The following is a 6000-nucleotide window of genomic DNA, read 5'->3' on the forward strand; positions in this document are numbered from 1 at the left end:
TTTTTGAGAGACAGAGAGAGACAGAGCGTCAGCAGGGGAGGGGCAAAGAGAGAGGGAGACACAGAATCAGAGGCAGGCTCCAGGCTCCGAGCAGTCAGCACAGAGCCTGATGCGGGGCTCGAACCCACGAACTGTGAGATCATGACCTGAGCTGAAGTCGGATGCGCAACTGACTGAGCCACCCAGGCACCCCTGTTCTTGAATATTTCTAAATTTTACATAAAGACACAAAACATTTTTTTTAATTTTTCTTTTAATGTTTATTTTTTTTTGAAGGAGAGAGAGACAGAGCGTAAGTGGGAGAGGGGCAGAGAGAGATGGAGACACAGAGTCCCAAGCAGGCTCTAGGCTCTGAGCTGTCAGCACAGAGCCCAATGCGGGGCTTGAACCCATGAACCATGAGATCATGACTTGAGCCAAAGTAGGAGGCTTAACTGACTGAGCTACCCAGGCACCCCAACACAAGACATTTTTTAATGTTAAGATCTATCCACATACCACTATGTGCTATGGACACCATCATTGGCATTTTTCAGGAATAGTTTAATTTTTCTCTCAATTTGAAGCTCTGTAATAAAGTAGCAGTATATTTCATACAATGGGAATACTGCCTCTTATCTTGCATGTTCCTAATAAGTATTGAACCACAGTCTCTATTCTCTAACTTGGGGTTAAGAGATTGAAATCCAGAGAGACACAGGTTTATACAAGGTACAAAAATTCAGTGTTCTCTCACATAGAAAACAAGGAATGCCTTAAGTCACTTATCCACTATCCTATAAGGATTCCCATCTGGGATGTCAGAATCTATATGATGTTGGCTGCTTATATTTTCACACATTTGGCTGGTGCCAACAAGGGCATTTGAGTGTGTTTGTTTTTCATTGCAATCATAACAAATCACCACAGATTCAGTGGTTTAAACACAAATTAATTATCTTACAGTTCTGGGGGTCAGGAGGCTGACATGAATCTCACTAGGCTAAAACCAAGGTGGGAGTAAGAGTACATTCTTTTCTAGAAACTCTGGAGGAGAATCCATTTCCTTGCCTGTTTCAACTTCCAGAGGCCATCCACACTCCTTAGCTTAGATTCCCTTCTCCAACTCTAAAGCCAGTAACACCAGGTTGAGTCCTCACAAGTGACAACTTTCTAATCTTGGCATCCCCTTTATCTCTGTTTCTGTCTCTCTGCCACTCTAGGTGTCTCTGTCTGTCTGCCTTTCTCTGTCACTATCTGACTCTATCTCTGTTTCTCTGTCTCACTCTCTCTCAGAAGCTGGGAAAGCAACTCTGCAAAGGACTCCATGATTATAGTGAGATCACCTGAGAAGCCCAGGATATCCAACCCCCCAATGTGAAGTATGAGCCTTAATCACATCTGCTAAGTTATTCCTGCCATGTCAGGTAACATATTCATAGGTCCCAGGAATTAGGGTGTGGACATCTTGGAGGGGCCATTACTCTGGCTATAATACCAGTATACCACCTTGGGAAATACTCTATATAGTATTTTCGGATTAGAGCTGGACCCTGTACAGACTTCCCACTGATGTTGAAAGAAAATAGTTTTATTTGCACACAGAACCAATTTTAGAAGAAGATATATAATTGAAGAGGCATAAAGAAAGGCCTTGAGCCACCCCCCACCCAAACATCACCTGCTTCTCAGCAGTCACCCATTATCTAATTTTGAAAGACCTATGATTCAGTTCTAAAAGTGATTTGCTCTCAAGAACAATTAAATTCAATTAATTAAATAAGACCATATTAAAATGGAAATATACCTTAGAGGGATTGCCACCACAAAGATTCATTAGCCAACATTTTGTAAGGGATGGTTTATGAAATGGACAGAGTGCAAGAGGAATAAAGGCAGATTTAAATTAAAAAGTAGGAGTTAGCCTGTATCAGAGATACCATACAAAGTGCCTCTCCCACCCATGTAGAAAGGGAGTGTCTCTCCTGTCTCATGAAAGAATCTAGCCACAGATATACTTTTTCATGCCTTTTAACAGATGTCTCTACTGCTCTGACCGACCATCGATGACTGATTATACATGACTGGATTGAAAATTGTTGTCCATATGCAAGCTAAGCCACATTTTTTCACACCCTATGTTTGACCTGTTTGTGGTTTATGAATCAATTTGTCAACATTTTTAAGTGAAATACAGTATATGGAAATGAAATAGAATAAAATTGATCAGATAAATGGCATAGAATGAATAGAAGACACTAGAAAAGAATAGATGTGAGTACCTTGAACTAAAAATGGTGAGTGTTATTTCATTAAGTGTTCATTTCAGTGTGTGTGAGTGTGTGTCTGTGTACATGTGTTTGAGTGTTTGAATATTGGATCAAATATAAATTGTTTTGCTTCCTGTGGGCAAATTTAAAAACCACCTAGCTAAATGGTGGTCTTATGAGGTACTCTGGCATGAGAGCTATGCCCAATTACACATACACACACACACACACACACACACACACATATATGATTGCAACTAACTAACCAATTAAATCATCTCTCTTATGGAATGCAAATGAAAAACTTCAACTAGAGCTTCGGGCTCTGGAGTGTTGCAAGACCAAGATAAACACCTTGACAAGACGGAAAATAGAAACCACAAACCAGTCAAAAGCTTGAGTAATCTGCAGAGACTGTGGGAGTAGAGAGCAGCAGGGTGGAGGGGTGGTGATTGACAGTGACAGAAAGAAAGAAGCAGAGTAAAGTAGAGGTTAGTCACAGGAATGGCAGAATCACAGGCTGCAAGTTATGAGATATACCCATTTATAAGGGCAAGGCAAGGTGAGCCGTTCGTCATTCCCACATTCAACAAATACTAACTGAGTGTCTACTATGTGCCAGGGACTGTTCTAAGAGCTGAGAATACTGCAGAGAAGAAAACAGACAGAAATCGATGTCTTCATAGTGTCTATATTCTAGTGGTTGTATACTGAGTTGTGCCCCAAATTACATTTAATCATACAAATGTCACAGTGACTTCCTGTGTTCCTTCATGGTTCTCTATCCTTTCAACACACCCTCAGTGTTGTATTTCTTGCAACATGAAAGAGCCTAGTTAATGAAAGAGTCAAATAAGAAATTGATTACTTAGAGTTTTGCCTAGGGCTAATTCTAAATATACCAAAGTCTCATAATGGGGATGAGCTAAGAATTTGCCTTTTCTTGCAGATGGCATCAAGAACAAAACAGAAGAATGAAATTAACTAAATAAAATAAAGTTTCCATCATTGTTTCTTTTTCACTCATTTTCATTGGTTATTTATTTATTATATTACAAAAATATTCAGTGTCAATTATCTCTTATTTTCTCTTGCATTTTCTTTCATATTCTACCTCTTTTCTCTCATTAGAATCCTTTCTCACTCACACACCTCTTAAGTCTCCCCCATTTTACAAAAACAGCAAACTTTGTTGCCAAGAAACTGTGATAATCTTTGCATCTCATCATTGATAAGCTGTAGACAGAAACTCTGTATACTTGCTGTCAGTTTTCTTACCTTCTTCTCAGTCCTCAACCCTTTCTAATCTGAATTTTACTACCATCAAGCTCTCCTTATGGCCATTTTCCCTAAAATCAATTGTCTTTTTTCAGTCTTCATCTTTCTTGATCTCTCAGCAGATTTTAACACATATAAAAAAAAAAAAAAAACCCAAAACCTCAGGTTCATCATAACCAACGTTTCTCTCTTGCTCAGGTAAGCTTCAGATTTATTGTTCAGGGAAACTTCATGAGGGCAGGGTCCGTTTTTGTGTTTCTTCACCATTAATTTCCCAGGTAGCATTGGTGTGTGGGATACAGCAGGTGTTTGCTAACCATAGTTTGAATGTATGACTGAATGGTGAATTTATATTCCTTTTGTATACTAGATTTTAGTGGAAACAAGATTTATATCTTTCTTTAAAATTGTCCCCCAAAATAGAGAGGAAGTGAGGTCTTTATTAGGAGGGAAATTTATAAAGAAATACTTTTTTTCTTGGACTAGATGAGGTTTTTGCTAAAATGTACTTGTTTATGAGATTATTAGTGATAAAAGAGGCACAGTTGCTCATCTTTTCCAAATTACATGTCATGGACATTCCCCTAACATGATGCTTAGGGTAGAGAGTAGACACATTTCCAGATGCCCATTGCTGAAAGAAAATAATTAACTGGAACACTGTTACAGTGATTTCCCCCCATTTCCATTTGAAAAGAAATTTATGAATTTCCAAAGGCAGAGTTCAAAGTCATGGATGCCATTTTAAGTAAATACAGGCCTGCATATTTCATCGTATTTCGGGGAAATGAAATTAAACAGCCCCACGCACAAGTGATTAAAGCAATGTGTCACCCTAAATTCCAAGGTGATAATTTTTGGTGTCATCCTAGGGACTGATGCTGCCAGTAAGAAGGAGATAATTTATCTTAATTTAGACATATATTAACTCTTTTAAGTTACTAAAGTTCTTTGAGTAGAATTTTAAATGCTGTTTAACTAATAATGCTTCTTTTCACTGAAAGGGTATAATTTGCATTTGAAGTTGATTAATCAATTCCTCAGTAATGGACTAAGCAACAGAAATTTTACATTTTTAAGATTCAAATCTGTGTTTAAGACCCAGGTGTCATCAATAAGGCATTTTAAAATGAACATGACTAAAATAATTTTAATATATGTAAGAAGGACAAAATATCAAATTTGAGACTAAAATCAGAGATTATTCACATTAATTACTCTGTGTAATTAAATTATTCTGAACTTCCCTTAGCACTTTATAGCATTAACTTCTTGGAGACACCTAATCAGTGAATTTTAGTGCTATTATAAAAATGTTATTTGCTTATGTTGTCTATACCTATAAAATAGATATTATCTAAATTTATAAAATAGATTGTTCCTATTCCATTCATCCTTGCAGGAAAATAATAGTTTGCCAGTTATCTAGGAAATATCTTGCCAAACATGATTTAAATGATGCCCAAGTCACTGTGGGTATTATGAAAATTATTAGAAAGATGTTAGGGTAGAGTCTAAAAAGAGATTAGTAACATTGAAGAGTTACTTAGAATTTTTCAGAATTAAGACTACCTTTACTTTTTTTTAAGTTTTTATTTTAATTCTAATTAGTTAACATACAGTGTTACATTAGTTTCAGGTATACAATGTAGAGAAACAATTCCATCCAACACCAAAACCTACGTTTATTTTGTAAACCCATACTACATTATTTATTCATATAACTCACAACAATGTATCAGGTAGGTACTGAAACAAATAAACTCAAAGTATTTAAGTGAGTGGTAGTGGATGAACCAAGCTGGACATTGGCTTTCTGTGCTCTTAATTCAGTGTTGTTTCCACTTTACCATGACGCTTAGTATAATCTTCCTGGAATCGTCAATGTTCCAACACTCTGGAAACCATAATACTGCCTACTTTCAAATAAATGTTTTTATCTAAATGGTTAAAAGGAACCATTTAGTAAAAGGGAAAAATGATTTTCAAAAAAGTATTTGAGGATCAAAAACACTATAGGGAAATGCTTTAGGATTCCAAAGAAGAAATTAAACAGAGAAAAGTCCCTTTCATATTCACTGGTGGGTAGATGAAAGTAAAAGTTCTCAAATATGAAAGAGTTCTGGGATTCATCTGGATACATTTGCTTGTATTTCCAAAAGGTAAACCACATAATATAAAAGAATGTTTCTGGCCAATTTAACAGCCTTAGGAGGACAGTTTGTGGTGTCACCACACAATTTCCTTTTATATCCCTGCTGCTGATATTGATTTGCCTATTGTTCTCTCTTTTGGCCACCTTTTCCAACATCATTGAGACTGTGCGAGTGCTAGAGAAATAGTAAATTTGAAGGTTATTTCCAAAGACTCTTTCTACATATAATCTCTTTGAGGTCAAGGACATGAATACAGTCATGCTAGTTTTTAACAATTAAGGACTGTAGAGAATATGACTATTGTCTCACACAAAAGT

Source organism: Lynx canadensis, chromosome A2, assembly GCF_007474595.2.
Source record: "Lynx canadensis isolate LIC74 chromosome A2, mLynCan4.pri.v2, whole genome shotgun sequence".
In the NCBI taxonomy this organism is placed as follows: domain Eukaryota; kingdom Metazoa; phylum Chordata; class Mammalia; order Carnivora; family Felidae; genus Lynx; species Lynx canadensis.